The following is a 16,708-nucleotide window of genomic DNA, read 5'->3' on the forward strand; positions in this document are numbered from 1 at the left end:
CAGCTACTATGGAGGTTGGCTGTGGTGCAGTAGCAGAGAATGGTGCAGGATACAAGTGAGGTTGACAGCAAACAGATTGGTGTGTAAATTTTGACACATAGATTCAAGCTTGCTCTAGAGTCTTACTCGTAAACTTATCATGAGTCAATACAAAGCGGTCTTGATTTTCCTATTTTAAATGGGTGCCTCAGGGAAGCTGAGGTGAGCAGAGGGCACTGAGCAGGCATGCTGCTCAGGAGTGAGGAGGAGGTTGCTATGGTTTCCATCAGCCACTGTCTCCAGGCTCCTGAAGGCAACCTCTTTTCCTTCTGTCAAAGGCAAGCGCTGGGAGAGCATGTGGTCCCGGAGGCGTGGAAGCCCACTGAAGTAGAGTTAAAGGTAAGGGCTGATGCGAGTGTATGGAACATGTGTGCCCTGCCCATTTCCCTAGGAACTCTTCTCGGGGGAAATCCATGTTGTTTGGGGATCTCTGGAACATACACTCTGATTTCCAGCTCTATCACCCGAGAGTCACGGTATAGAGACATTTGTTAAGCTTGGTGAACTTAACATGGATATCAGATGCATTCACCCCACAGACTGCATCGCAACAGTGAACCTGTGTCAAAATGTGAATGATACTTCTCTCTGCTCTGCCCAGACAAGACTGTGGCTCTGGAAGGTTAGGCTATCAGCTCCTTGAAGGTTCCCAAGGTTGAGTCTTGGCATGCACAGAAGCTGGCATCCTGGAGAGCTCTGTCCCTACGGCTGCTTCAATAGTACATCACCCTTGCTGACTTTTAGGGCTAACCTTAAGGATCAAGGTCAAGGTTGCTTACCCAGGAGTGGTTTTTTGTGTTCATCCAAGTCTGGTGAGCAGCTGCCTATTAGAATACCAAGCTCACTGATAGCAAATGCTCATCCAGGAAAGAACATCACTTTGGATTGTACTTTTTCAAATGATTTTAGAGCCTACAGCCCCCCCCCCCCCCCGAGGTCATGGTTTCAGATGCTCAAATGGCTGTGAGATGGTTCTTAAATATGGCAAGTTCAAAACTATGGTAACTCCAGACGGAGACATTTCGGATTATCACTACTGGAGGCCTGGGGAGATGTAGAGACCACTGTCATCTAGTGGGTAGAACCTAAGGATGGTGTTAGACTCCTCATCTCATCTGCTCAGAGAATACACTGGGACCAACTGCCCATAGGACTGAGTTTGGGACACCTTTGCACCTGGTTGGTCTCTGGGAAGTATCAGTTAAAGAATAAACAATATTTTCCTTTGGCCTTTGGGGTCAACCTCTCTGGTCTAAGGACCAAATAAGCAAAGCCCGGATGCAGGATGCCCTAGGCTGTGTTGCATCTGTGTGCAGCTCACAGGTTGCCCAGCAGCATCCCAGCAGGGTGCTCCCTGTTTCCTCATTGTAGTCACTGATGCGGACTGGGCTCCACGCCATGTACTGGCCAACATGTTTCCACATGGCTAATCTCTTGTAATCCCCAAGGCAGCATCTAAGGAGGCAACTGCAATTGTGCTGGGGAGAGGGAAATGGCTTCCTTCTGCCCTTCTGGACTCTTTGGCTGGGCTACAAATTGAATTGGCAAAAGACAGATGAACAAGAGAAAACCCGGTTTTAATTACCTGCCCGAACATGGGAGTCAGATGACCGAAGCATCTCATGAGTTTACGGATCTCCGAACTTCTGGGGAGTGCTGGGATGATGGAGCCAAGCCGTGGGGAAGGGGAAGGAAGGCACATGGTGAAAGAAACCCATCTTGCTCTGCAGATAAACTCCTTCCAACATCTGCTGGTCACATTTATCCCAAAATGGTTCCTCCCTTGTGTCCAGACCTTCACTACTGCAAAGTCCTTAGGTTTTCTTTATAGATGAAAATTTCTTTTACAAGAAAGAAAGAAAGAAAGAAAGAGAGAGAGAGAGAGAGAGAGAGAGAGAAAGAAAGAAAGAAAGACAGACAGACACACACCAGTTTTTCAGAGCCATGCCTGAGCTTGTGCTTTCTCTGAATAACTAGTTTGGGGTTTACTCTGGTCTATTTTGGGGTGGTATATTCTGATCCCCTACAGCTGTGTTTTGACGGGGTATATCCTGAGCCCCAATACCTCTTACAGCTAGAAATACAGTTTCAGGTGGTCAGACTTTTCCTACTACAATGTACATCTGGCCTCATCCATGGCTATTTATATTTGCAGGTGAGACCTAGTAAAGCCACAGCAGGGCTCCCCTCACAGAGCCAGGTCCTGTGTCACTCACTGTGCCTTTGCAGCAAGCAGCCTGGCTCTGGCTTGTGGTGTTGGCATTTCCTATGTCGCAAACTCTCCACTGTGGCCAGAGTCCAGATACCAACTCAATGCCCTTGAACTCAGAGGTGGGAAGCTATATATACTTGTTTTTAAAGGTTGTGTGAGCTGGCCATAGAGCACCACTACAAAAGAGTCTGGTAGAGTGGCCCCGCTAATGCCTGGGCATCTCAGTTCCTGAAGACAGTGTAAATATAGTCTTGCATTGACAGGAGGACTGATGGGCATCAGTAAGTCACCACAAGAGGGGTGCTCCTGAAAGCTGGGCTTCTGGACTCTGCAGGCTTCACTGTGTGGTGTCCCCCAACCCAGTAGGCTATGGGTACCCAGTGGTTGCCATAGCAGTATTGATGTGTGTTATAAAGAGAATAATATGGTTTTGTTTTGTTTTGTTTGAGAAGGATGTGTTTTATAGAGCCTGGTATGGTGAGGTGGGAGGAGAGCCTCAGCGGACCCACATTGAGGTATCCCTTCTCCCTGAGGTACCAACAATACTACCGGTATAGTATAGAATAAAGTTTATTTGAGGGCACGGGAAGGGGAGTTGAGAAAAGAGTAGAGACAGAAAGTGAGGGGACAGAGAAGAAGAGAGAGAGAAAGAGAGAGAGAGAGAGCAGAGAGAGTGAGAAGGGCCCAAACAGTCCCTTTTATAGCAAGCCAGGCTTACCTGGCTATTGCCAGGTAACTGTTGGGCAGAGCCTAGAAGGAATGCCAACAGGTATCCTCTCTAACACTGTAGACAACATCCATGGAAACTGACTGTAGCTTCATAAACCCAAAGGTTCTGTCCCAAGGAAAAGGACAATGAATGCTTTTTACACATGGCTTTGAGCCATTGAAGGCAAGGCAATCTCTGCTGAGCACAGTAGCCCTGAGCAGAAGTAGAACACTTCTCTCCGGTGTATCTGAGTCTGTCCTATCCCAGGCCTTATGCACACAGCAGCTCTTTCTCATTGCCTTGGTAGCTAGGAGGCCCCATTCCTCACAGACCCTGGAGTCTTCATGGAGGAGTTTGCTTGGCCCAGAGATCGGCACTATTAGAAGGTTTGGCCTTGTTGGAGGAATTGTGTCTCTGTGCAGGTGGGCTTTGAGACCCTCCTCCTAGCTGCCTCAAAGACAAGTCTTCTCCTATCTTCTCCTAGCTTCTTTTGGGTGAAGATGTAGAACTCTCAGTTCCTCTAGCTCCACGTCTGCCTGGATGCTGTCTTGCTTCCTGCCTTGATGATAATGGACTGAACTGCTGAACCTATAAGCCAGGCCCAATTAAATGTTTTTTTGTTTTTTTTTTTTTTAAATAAGAGTTGCCTTGGTCATGGTGTCTCTTCACAGCAAAGGAGACCCTAACTAAGACATACATGGTATGAGTTATGTGTGGGATGCTGACCCTTGGGCAGGGGTCCAGCTTGTAGACTTTACTCCTGTGCTGGCTACCAGTGAGAATGGGGCTGGCCAGACAAATCCCAATGGATCTAGGAAGCTGCCAGATGCTGGTGTGAGCTGGAACAGAGAGGAGGGATGTTTGGCTATCTCATCAGGGTTCTTCTAGATTGTGCCAACAAAACCCCATGGATCAATGCTCAACAGCAGCTGCTGAGCCTATAGCTTCCTCTGGGCAGCCTGGCCTGTGGGGCAGAGGAGACAGAATTAGTCAGCACCTCTCCTAAAGGGTGGCCTGGCGAGCTCTTCAGCTGTAGGGCATGAGGCTTTAGAGTAGAGGCTGTGTCAGGCCATAGCACTTCCTGTACGTTGATCAGTAGAACTTACTGGTTATAGCTTTCACCTCCCCAGTTTAGCTCCCAGTAATGGGAGTTCTTCCTCAACTTTCTAATTTAAATTGCGCCTCTGCTCTCTGCCTAGAGCAGTTCTATAGGCAGGTGTTGATGGGTGCTTACCAGGCCACCTGGGGTTGTGGGGAGGAGGGCAGAACTGGCTGGCTTCAGCACCCACACATCTGCGCCTCCTGCTCAGCTCCCCTGGCCTCCCTTCCTGCCTTTGGCTCTGTAAGGACCCATGAGTGCTGTTTCTCTGAGAGCCCCTTTTTTAAACGGCAGCTGTGCTTCCAAGAAGTGACAACCTTGGTCATATGTAAGCCTCACTGGGCTGCTGACATACCGTGCCCCCCCATCCCGGTACAGACAGCAAAAACTCCCTTCCTCATCATCATCCAGGCTACCAAGATTCCACAGTTCCACAGTCCGATTCTGGGAGTGAATTTTAATGAATTCGCCCGAAACTTGTACAGCAGTGATAAAATGTAATTGAGTGCAATTTCACTCCCACACCAGCCTCTAAGCTGCAGAACCCCTGGCCAGCTCGCCGGGAGGCAATTTCATCACCATGGAGTTACCGTGTCCTAAGGTATGTGAGCCTTGTGCAGGCCCCAATGAAACGTGAGGTGAATTTTCATCATGACACTACAAGCAGAGACAGGCAACACTGCCATTAAGATTAATTAGAAGGTGAGGGCCCTCATCTGGGAGCTGGAACAGTCCTAGTACATCTTTCACAGGTTTGTTCTCCAAAACCATCTCCAGATTATTTTTCCAACTGTTCTGGTACATTACAGTGCACATGTAGATGCTGCTCCTCCTCCCCCCTCCTCCTTCCCCCCCCCCTCCTCCTCCCCCTCCTCCCCCTCCTCCTCCTTCTATCATCATCTCCCTCTCCCTCTCCCTCTCCCTCTCCCTCTCCCTCTCCCTCTCCCTCTCCCTCTCCCTCTCCCTCTCCCTCTCCCTCTCCCTCTCCCTCTCCCTCTCCCTCTCCCTCTCCCTCTCCCTCTCCCTCTCCCTCTCCCTCTCCCTCTCCCTCTCCCTCTCCCTCCTCCTACTCCTCCTCTTCCTCCTTCTTCCTCTTCTTCTTTTTTCCACTTTGCTCTTGACTTTATCGGAAAGGCTGAGAAGTGATTTCTAGTCCACAGGGAACACATCTTTGCCCAAGGCCAGGGTAAAAGTCCATGACAGGAAGTGGGATTGCATGTTGCTTTTGTCTGGTATTTCCTGTGGTATTTCCATTTATCCCAGGTGGCTTGAGGGAATGTCTGAGAACCTTATATATGGTTCTAGGAACCCCAACTTCCTGGTATGTGAGACCTCTTCTTTATATTTAAATGTTTTGGAGAAGAAAGAGAAACCAAATCTTATGTGGCATATGAAAATTATGTCAGGTTTACATCTCAGGTAGAGTAATAAAATTGAGAAGAATCGCCAGGCACCTGGGAGGCAGAGGCAGGCAGATTTCTGAGTTCGAGGCCAGCCTGGTCTACAAAGTGAGTTCCAGGACAGCCAGGGATACCCAGAGAAACCCAGTCTCAAAAAAACAAAACAAAACAACAACAACAACAAAATTCTGAGAAGAATTTAGCCATGGGCCGTCAATTATGTGTCTCCCAGATTCATATCCACCCCAAGTATTTATATGTTGCTGATGAGCCACACCCACTTATTTGCATACCACCCACCTACTTGCATAGCACCCACCAGTTATAGTCACAATTTACAAACCGCCCTAAAGCCACACCTATTTCATACATACTTCACCTATCAAGCCTGCCTATTTACATAGTACTCATAAGCCACACCCACCTATTTACATATTGTCCTGTCTTGCCACGGTGGGAGAGTTGAATCCTTGCTACAGAGAATAAGACCCATAATGCCAGTGGTGTTTATTCTCTGACCCTTTGAGGAAAGATTTAATAACTGACCTAACTGGGAGGTGACTTTGGTCCCTCCCTCAGTCCAGAAGGGCTTCCTATTCAATGCAAAACTATGTTTTCTAGTGATGATAGTGAATTAGGTCCCTTTGGTTAGGGATCTGTGCCCTCCAGGGGCGTTGATGGCCACTGGGAGTCAGATGGGATCAGAGAGCAAGGTTTGCTGTAGAGGAGAGCCTCCCATCTGTGGCTCTCCAGCCATGTGCTCCGCGTGGTGGCAGCTTATCGTTTGCTATTCGTCACTGTGCTTTGAACATTCAGCACAGTGAAAAATCATTTGCCAATGAGGTAAAGTGGAAAATTCATTTCGGTTTCCCCCCGTTGGAAGTCAAAGCTGAAATCACTAGTGTCTTCGACTTCGGTGGAATCTTCCCTTTGTAAAACTCAGGGGAGGCTCTCTCATTTTATTTTAAAAGTAACATTCTCTGGACAGTGGGGACCATATAACAAAAAGGAAAATATTCTCTTTGCTCTGTGGCTTTGCTCTCAGAACAAACTAAAGACGGTCAGGGAAACCACGGGGTGACTCTACTGTGATATCGTGCCGACTGCGAGTAGCAAATAGTATACATTGAAAACCTGCATCTCCACACAGCACAGCCTTCCCAGCTGGCAGGCACTGGGGAAAATAAGAAAAGGACTCAGATTTTAATTAAAACAGTTTTTTTTTTTTTTTTCAGAGCTAGGGATGGAACTCAGGACCTTGCATATTCTAGGCAAATGCTGCTCTACCACTGAGTCATATCCCCAGGCAGAACCAGGGCTCTAAAAGGCCAAATGCTGTGCAGTTCTCCAAGGTGTCCAACTTTACATTACCCATTATAAATAATGAGATGTGGCTTGCTCCTGAGGGTCTGATTCTAGTAGAATTCCCACCAAACCTCGTGGGTTTGACTAATGTTAGCAAATGCTTAGAAATGCATTCCTGACTCGCTTGCTGAGAGGAACAGCTCTGGGTAAAGTCCTGTAGAATGTCCTGAGTTGGCCTGCTGGAGTGGATTTCCCCACAGCTCACTCTCTCGGTGTGACAGTATTAGTCCACAGAGCCTAGCGGAATACAGTGGGGTTTGAGGGGGGATCTCAAGGATGGAACTTTGCCTTTCTCGCTGATGAGTCCTCATGCATGAACTGCTGTAATTGTCTCCACAAGAGCAGGCTGCTGCCGTGAGACAAGGCAGCCCTCCACGCTTTCTCCAGCAGCATGAATCTGCTCCTTCCATCCTACATCAAGGATTGAAGCATCACAATTGCCCTACCTGCACCATGCCCTGGGATGCCCCAGTCTCAAACCATGAGCGCAAATCAGCTTCTTTTCTTTATGAATTTCCTAGACTTGGGTATTCTATAACAACAAAAGGAAGTGCATCAAATCCCCTAAGGACAAGGAGAGTCTCTTGGTTGATTGGTTTAGTTTTTGTTTTGTTTTGTAGTTTTTGTTTACTGTCAATTTTTGTGTATGTATATATGCATGTATGCCCATATGTGTGCATGTAGGTGTATGTCTGTATGAATATATTCATGCATGTGGAGGCCAGAGGTTGATATTAGATGTTTTCCTCAACCCATTCTCCATCTATTTTTAAAAAAACAAACAACAACAAAACCAAAAACAAACAAAAAACCAGGATCTCTCATTGAACCTGGCTCTTGCTCCTTTGGGTAGACTTGTTAGCCAGCGAGCCAGCAGATCCCCCTGTCTCCATCTCCTAGTGATGATGCTACAGCACACATCAGTCTGCCTGGGTTCTGCATGAATCCTGGAGATCTGAACTCAGGACCTCACACTTCCACAGAAACCGCTTTTCCTGAAAGCCATCTCTCCAGCGCCTTGGTCTTGTTTTTAAGCTACCAGAAGCTGTTTAGACACACCAGAGATGCTCCAAGGCCCCTGGTTTCCTTGTAGATCATTTTACCAACCCAAAACAGTAACAGCAATTGTGAGAGACCCTGTCTGGACCTGAGGCAGCAGGCAGGAGAGGAAGAAGGGTAGGAAGGGTAAGAATGGCTCTGTAGCCGTGCTGCCAAGGTGGCTTTTCCAGTTGCTTTCAAAGCTGAGTTCAGTGGTCACTTGGGCAGCACAGTAAAAGGTATGGAGTAAGCCCTTGACTTTTGGTTGTCTGAGAAGTGATGAGTCGGGATGGATGAATGCCTTCCACAGAAAGGAAATCAAGTGTCTCTAACAGTGAGACACTTTCCCAACCCAACTATTGGCTGCCCAAAGACTCTGGAACAGAGAGAATTGTTGTCGTTGGCTGGCCACTGAGCTCCAGCAGGTAGTTCCAAACCCATGATCACACAGATAGCCTTGGTAGGTTACAAAACAAAGCACGAAGACACGAACAGGGGAAAGGGACCTGTGGGGAAGGGGAATTTGGAAGAGTCGAGGTGGAGAGAAACCAAAATGCATTTTATACCTGTCTGAAAGTGTTACAGAAGAAAGTTTGATTTAAAAAAAAGGAAGCTGCATACGGGCCCTGAGGGGACAAACCTCTGGTGGGTCCTGTGAGGAGGCAGACTCTAATAGGGACTGAAGAAATAGGGGAAATGTCCTCAATGATTATCTTAAAAATTCCAGAGAGGATTCCTAGCTAGTCAGGAGTGTCCCTTCCAAAGAGAGCAATGGGAGGGTGAGGCACTGACCTGTGGGGACACAGTGGTTACAAACACCTTTTATAACATGTTATCCTCTGAGCCAAACTGCTGCCATGATCACGTGTGTCTAATTCTGAGAGTCTGCCGTGTTAAGGCCTGTGGACTATTGACATTCTCTGCTAGAGGGAGTTTGTGGGGACAGTTGGACAGTCATTACTCCCTTTCTAGCGTCTCTCCACTCCTCGAATCATTTGTATGCAATTCTATCCTCCGTGTCTGTGGCTTCATGGGCTCTGTGATGGGTCAGAGAACAGATGGCAGAAGACTAGGAGAAGGAACTCAAGCTATGCAATCATGGGAAGCTATCATCCATGCTGGGTGCAGACCTTCCAATATGGCTGCTTTGGGGTCACCCACACTCTTCTCAGTAACCCCTCACTCATGCTCTGCAAGAGAGCCCAATAAATCCATTGATCTCCAGGGATGTGGTGAACTAAACTTTGGCTTGTTCTTAAGATCTTGGGGTGAGGCACACAATCACATCTTTCCCAGGAAAGAATGCTGGCCAATTCAGCCAGTGTAAGCATTTTTTTTTCACCTTTCTATGTAAAGTGTGAGTGTTCTAGCTCAAAGAGATGAAGTTCAGTGATGTGGAAAAGCCACACAGTCCAAGTTCCGTTTCCTTAATAATTCACATAATGAGGTCAGAGCCCTTTAGAGTCTCTAGTGACACATTGCCCATATATTGTCTGGGTGGCCTGATGTGATTCACACATATTCCCCCATCACTGCCAGGGGTAAACTGAGGTGGATCCTGGGGACATGAGGTATATGAACAGCCCTCCTCATTGGTTGTCCATTTTGTGGAAAGAAGAAAGACCAGGTGAGTACCAGTCAGAAGGCCTGTGTCATAGACGTGATACACATGATGCTGAGGGCTGTGGGTCCAGCCCCTCACCCCTGGTTCAGATAGAGTAATCCTTTCACCAGTGTTATCAAATACCAGAGAGATCAATTCAAGGATTCATATTGGTTCAGAGTTGGCTGGAATTGTCAATTATTATGGGGGAAAGACCTGGTGGCAGGCATGTCAATGGTAGGTTGCTGACTGTCACCCCTCATGTCTTGGAGGAACAGAAAGCAGAGGAAAGAAGAATTTATGTAGCTTTCTCCTTTCCCCTCTTAGTTCAGTACAGGACCCCAGTCAATGGAATGTGCCACCTGCATTCAGGATGAGTCTTCTTTTCTCAATCTTCTCTGAAAACATCTTTAGATATATATCCAGTGTTGTGTCACCTAGATGATTCTGAATCCCTGGGACTTGACAGCGAACTGGCTCTCTTGTATGGAAAAGGCTCAGGACATGCATGCTGGGATACATAGAGGGTCTTGAGGGACCAGTAGCCATTACTGGCTGGGCTTGGGAAGGAAGGAGAGAAAGCGTATAGAATTGGAGAGGGAACGTGGCATGTAGCCAGGCTGTAGGGTTTCACAGCTCTTTGGTGGAGCAGTCTCAGGGGATGCGTCTGCCCAAGAGGCAGAGATAGGATCACAGGGAGCGTTATATGACAGGCTTTAGGGATTGGATTTCATCTTGAAGACAGTGAGAGCCACAGGAGGATTTTTTAAGGAAGAAAGAGGGGGCTGATAATGGTTCGTGTTTCTTCTTTAAAAGATGTTATCCCATTGAGACTGTTGGCTGCTCTCACCTTTCTACTATGGAGCTGGTAAGGCAGGTCACACAAACATGAGGTGACAGCAGCCTGGTCTGGGATATTTGTACTTAAGATGAATGAAGGTGGAGTAGAGCCACAAAAAGGCAACAAGACAGAGGTAGATGCATTCCTACGTGGATGAGGAGGGGTGGATATCTGATGTCAGCCTGAGGATGAAGAGGAATACCAGACACCTGGGGACAGCTGAGGCAGGGTGTTAGTCTTGGGCTGATAAGGGATGGGGAGAGAAGAAAGAGTCTGGTTTCTTTGTTTCTTTACTTAGGGACTTGCTGTATCCCCCTGGCTGTCCCTGGGCTCATGCCTCTTCTGCCTCAGTCTCCTGAGGGCTGGGACTACAAGGATGAGCTACATTACCGGGCCACTGTGATTTTGTTTTCTTGTGCTGGGATGGAACTAGGATCTGTGTGTACTAGACAAGATGCTACTACTGAGCTATAGCCCTACTCCCTCCCATATATCTAAAACAATAATAACAACAAAACCTATGTATGTATGTATGTATGTATGTATGTATGTATGTATGTATGTATGTATCTTTGGAGGTTTAGGGGTAATTCTCAAGAGTGGGTTCTCTCCTTCCACCATATTGGTCCTGGATGTTGAATTCAGGTCCTCAGGAGTCACAGCAAGCACAGAGCCATCTCACCAGCCCCCTCCCATATTTCTGCCTCAACACTAGGAGGACTGGAAAGGATGCCTGTGTGCCTGGTGACTCTTCTCCCCCTAGCATCTGCCTTATATAGACAATTTGGAAACTGGAGGGGTTGGGGACAGAGGTGTCCTGAGTAGTGAGAAGGACCTGACTGCAGTTCCAAGTGTTAGCCTGGATGAATCTCAAGACACTGAGCATCAAAAGCGAAGCCTTACAGAATGTGATAGATGGGTAATCTTAACAACAGGCTAAGCAATGCCTGGTATTGCTAAGAACTGCACACTTGTACAATAGGGCCATGGGAAGCATAAACTTGAGTTCAGATGAGGTTTGCTCAGGGGAAGAGAGAACTCAGGAAAGGATCAGAAATTCATATTTTGGTAACATCAGGCTGGGTGGGGTGCCTATACACTTCTCTGTGCACAATCCTCCCATATGTCTTAAATATCACATGATTTCATTTCATTCTATGCTGGCGATCCCTAGGACCCCCTGTATGCCAGGCAAGCCTTCACCACTAGCACTCCCTTCTGCTTTTTATTATGAACCAGGACCTTGCCGAGCTGCCCAGGGTAGCCTTGAATTCACACTGTAGTCCAGGAAGGCTTTGAAGTCACAGTCTACCTGACTCAGCCTCCCGAGTTGCTGGTATTATATGTATCCCTCTCCAAGCCCAGCTGATTTTTCAAACGTGTCATAACAATTGCATCACCTGAGATGATCATTTGAACACATTTCCTAGAAGTAGCCTTTTTCTGTGTAAAGGCCTCATAGAGGTCCCCAGATGTAACTCTGCCACTTGGGCTCAGAATTATGATTCTTCCTTGCGTTCTCTGGGGTTGCAGTGGGGTGCACATAGATGCTCATGGGCATTTAACAACCCGGCTCCTTCTTTTCAGACCTCAAAGGAATAGCGACTGAGAATCCTGACTCCAACCCCCTGGAATAAACTTGAAGAATGTCCCACCCCTAAAGGGTTACTTCTTCCCTCTCCCTGAAGCCCGGTCTTCCAGCTAGCAATAGGCTGCTGGCACATTGTGGCTGTGCTCTGTTGGAGTTCCACAGACTGGCTCATAAATTGAATTTCATTTTTAGAACTGGGATGAAATGAGGAAATAATTTCACATTCTATACATTTATTGAAATTATATCAAAATAAGCAATGAAGGAAAATTTCTCTTGGTAATATAATTTCAAGGATCATTTCTTGAGTTTGCAGCTAGGAAAGCATCCACAAATGTCCAGGTTTGATAACCATGGGGAGGAACCGTCTGGGCTCTATTTTGAACTTGAAGAGAATAGACAGCATCACACAATGGCTCCCTTTGTGGGTTCTTAGCTCATTGCTACATCTGCCTGCCCACCCTATCTTTTAAATTGGTGTGTGTGTGTTGGTATGTGTGTGTGTGTTGGTGTGTGTGTGTTTGTGTGTGTTGGTGTATGTGTGTGTGTGTTGGTGTATGTGTGTGTGTTTCTGTGTGTGTGTAGTGTGTGTATGTGCCATTGCACACATTCAGAGGTCAGAGGACAACTTGCAGGAGTTGCTTTTCTCGGTCTATCATGTAACTCCTGGGGTTTTGGGGCTCCAACTCAGGTCCTAAGTCTTGATTGAAAGCACTTTTACCCACCGAGCTAGCTATTCTGCCGCTCCCCCAGTAGTTTTATTTTTAAACAACCTATGAAAAGATTGGTAAATCGGCTCTCCTCCCTCTCTTTTTTAAATTTTATTTGTTCTTTGCTTTTCTGAGACAGTCTCACACCCAGGTTGGCCTTGAACTCAGGAAAATCCTATTCCCTCAGCCTCCTGAGTGGTGGAATTACCAGCCTGTGTCGCTGTGCCTGGCTTCCCAGTTCATTTTCTATTCTGGATTTTGTGCTCACTTAATATTTTATTTACTACCCCTACTCTTTCTCTACCCTTTTCCCCTGCAAACCCATCAATTCATTTTGCAAACAGGCAAAGTTAACCCACAGTCAAGTTGCGATTTAGAGAGCAGTGAATTGCCCAGGATTCCAGTGGGACCAACTCCCTAGCTTTCCCAGCCTTCCCTATTTAATTGCCTGGTTCTAAGGTGAAATTCTCCCCATAATACACACTTCTCAGGAGAAGTAGCAACTTAGGGTGTGTTGCATTCAGATTGCTTCCCGTGTGAGGTCTTGCGATGACCAGGGAAGGCTTTTGAGAATTTTATTCATTCTCAAGGGAGGCGAGTACCTCCATTGTCTCCTGATTATTTGCTATTCTTATGTCTCTTTCCCTCCCAGTGTGATGCTGGCTTGACTGTACGCACAGTCTGTGAAATATCTAACACAGGTATCATCAGTGGGAGAAGTCATTGGAAGTAAAAGTGTCTTTGGCTTTCATGCATGTTTTCTGAGACAAAAGGGAAAGCAGACGTTATTTTTAGCTAAAAGAGTATTGTGTTGTCTCTGCAGCATTACTGGGGGAAATTGGTAGTGGGGAATGCGCTGGAAGAGGAATCCATCATTGTACTGACAAAATTAACAGAAATGATAGATCACTAACTTTCTCCGAGATCACTGCATGTCTTGAATCCCACTTAATGGATTTCTGTTATGTCTAATGAGGTACTGCGATGTGCGTGATGCATATACAAATGTGAATACGCCTAGCAAACACAGGAGTGGATGTTCACAGTCAGCTATTGGATGTATCACAGGGCTCCCAATGGAGAAGCTAGAGAAAGTACCCAAGGAGCTAAAGGGATCTGCAACCCTATTGTTGGAACAACATGATGTACTAACCAGAACCCTGGAGCTCTTGTCTCTAGCTGCATATGTATCGAAAAATGGCCTAGTCGGCCATCAATGGAAAGAGAGGCCCATTGGACTTGCAAACTTTATATGCCCCAATATAGGGGAATGCCAGGGCCAAAAGAATGGGAATGGGTGGGTAGGGAAGTGGGGGGCGCTATGGGGGACTTTTGGGATAGTATTGGAAATGTAATTGAGGAAAATATGTAATAAAAATATTAAAAAAAAAAAAACAAATGTGAATACACGCCCACATGTGCACACCCCATAGCAACCACCCAAATCAAGAATGAATATGTACAGTGATCTCTGCCCCTTTATGTCCTTTCCTGGACCATTATTGCTCCCCAAGGTTACCCTGGGTTTTTGGTTTTCTGTTGTTGTTGTTGTTTTCTATGACACTAAATTACCTTTGCTTTTTGAACTTGATGGAACCAAAATAATATGCTCTGGCATCTGAACTGACTTGCTTTACACAGTGTCCAGGGTTTAACCTTGCTCTAGTGTATTTTGCATGGTTTAGTGTTCTTGTTCATGAGGTATAGTAGTCTACTGTATGAGTCTATATCTGTATCTAATTCTGTCTGTCTGTCTGTCTATCTGTCTATCTCCCCCTGCTACTTTTTTTTCTTCTGTTGTTGTTGGTCAGCATTTGGCTTGTTTCCACACTTTAGACGTGATGAACAAAGCTGCCACAAGCATTCCTGAGTGCATCTTCTGTAGACATGTTAGTCCACTCCTCTTGGATATATGCCTGGAAGTAGGATGGCTGATCCTAGGGTATGGAGGGCTGATCCTAGGGTACGGAGGGCCCTGCTGTGTGGATACTTTTCCAAAGTGGCTGACTTACATCCACCTTGTCAGTTGCAGCAATAGAGCTGCAGTTGCCCTCATTCTCTCTAAACTGGAGACTGTTCAATTCTTTAATCTGAGCTCTTCTGCTCTGTTTCTTTGCTCTAGTTGCACAGGTGACTGGCAATGCTCAACATCTGTTTCTTTCCTTGCTAGATATCTCTCTGAAACCTTTAGCTAGGCCTTAAAACTGTGTGTTCTACCTTTTGTTTATTTATCTGAAGGCATTCTTAAGATATTCATGGCTAGAGATATATGTATTATGGATACCCTTTCTCCATCTAAGGCTAGAATTTTCCTTTCCTAATGGTGTCTTTTGATGAATATGGTTGTAATTTTTTCTCTATTTATCGTTTAAAGCCCACACATGTTTTTGTATTCTTTAAAGGAAATCTATACCTGCCCCCAAGTGATGACAATATCCAACCCCTTTTATTTTCTTCCAGAAGTATTAGCATCTGGCGTTTCTTCTGTGGGCCTATCAGGATTCTGTAATCGATTTGCATTGATGATGTGAGGTGGGGTCAAAGTTTATCCCATAACCCAGGCAGATATCCATTTGACCCTTAAAAATTGATTGAAAAGTATCTCCTTCTACTCATTGCACTACAATGGTATGCTAAGTGTCTAATTGTTTTCTGTTATTGAATTATCACAATTACCTGAAAATATAGGCATTAGGGCTGGCAAGATTCGGCCAAAGGCATTTGCTGCCAAGTCTGATGACTTAAGGTCAATCCTTGGGACACAAAGGTGGGAAAGGAGAAGTGACTCTTAAAAGTTGTCCTCTGACTTCCACCATGGCATGTGTGTGCCTCCTGCAAATAAATGAATGAATGAACAAATGAATTAATGTGATTAAGATATAGATACTGAGTTTATCCTCATCCTACATACCATGAAACACCATACATACATACATCAATTGCAGTGAGACATCCTGGTGGTGTAGTAGGAGCTTCAGGTCTTCTTCCTTCATCCCTGACCTCCACTGAGACACACTGCTTCCATGCTTATTGTCAGGCTGTTGAGTTGTGTGACAGCAGAGATGAAAAGGCTTAATGGGCAGCATCTTTAGACTGCAGGGCAACGGTTAGGTTTTGCATTTTCAAGTTGTGTCTTACCAGCTAGGGTTTCTAAATTTGGCTCACTCTAGCCTCAGATTAAATTAGATACACATACACTCACATAGGTAGATGATTGATTGATAGATAGATAGATAGATAGATAGATAGATAGATAGATAGATAGATAGATTCCTAAATATAACCTGTCCAGTTCACGGCTACTTTATACCATGAATTTGTTCCAGCATGCATTTCTGAGACAGCTAGCCTGTAAAAAACAGCCCTAGAGGAAAAGGTGAATAAAGCCTTGAACATTGCTTTTAAAACATACAATTCTGTATAAAGGAACATAAATATCATGGTCCATGGTGCCACAAGCAGTGGCCAGAGTCCACATGGAGGTGGGGGTAGCCGTGACTTGCTACAAAAGTGTTTGTTATTATTAGGCCCCTATGCACACTTTACAAACATTCTCTCTAACCTTGGGATGATTTTTTGAAGTAGATTTATTTATTCCTCTTTTGCAGGGGACAATGGCATACTCTGCATTTTACATCTGGTATATAAAGAGCAAAGACTTAAGCTCCAAACTGTCTGATTCTAAGACTGACTCATCTTCTATCTCTCAACCTGATGCCCTGAGGAGAAAGCACAGAGGAAAGGCATATTAATTCTGGTTAAAGAACAGTAGTAGCATTGGTATTTGGCTTAATTAAACTGTTTAAACATTTAAGACCAAGGTAGGCTCACATGCAAGTTTAAGAACTGATACACCAGACCCCATGTATTGTTTATCTACCATACCCCTTCCATAATCATAATATGCTACAAAGAAACATAATAGTTTCATAACTTGCATATAGCCACGGATATAGTCAGGGCACAATATTCCCATCACAGGTAGCACCCTCTCCTGTTGACCTTATAAACTCATGCAGTACAGACTCCCTCCTGTTGTTCCTATGTTCCTAACCCCAGATGAACACCTAGCTGTTCTCCATGTTAAGAATGTTAGAAGGG

At 45.7% G+C, this 16,708-nt stretch overlaps 1 protein-coding gene across 1 annotated transcript in view; it reads left to right on the forward strand.

Moving 5' to 3' along the window:
- The first annotated feature begins 326 nt into the window (after positions 1–326).
- Positions 327–16,708, forward strand: part of CUNH10orf90 (chromosome unknown C10orf90 homolog) — a 142,687-nt gene continuing 126,305 nt past the window's right edge. The window contains exon 1 of the mRNA XM_085841215.1: positions 327–378. The gene's annotated coding sequence lies outside the window, so the exon portion shown is untranslated. The remainder of the gene's footprint in view (positions 379–16,708) is intronic.

This window comes from Mus caroli, unplaced genomic scaffold (genome assembly GCF_978045245.1).
Source record: "Mus caroli unplaced genomic scaffold, Mus_caroli_1 scaffold_8, whole genome shotgun sequence".
Classification (NCBI taxonomy): domain Eukaryota; kingdom Metazoa; phylum Chordata; class Mammalia; order Rodentia; family Muridae; genus Mus; species Mus caroli.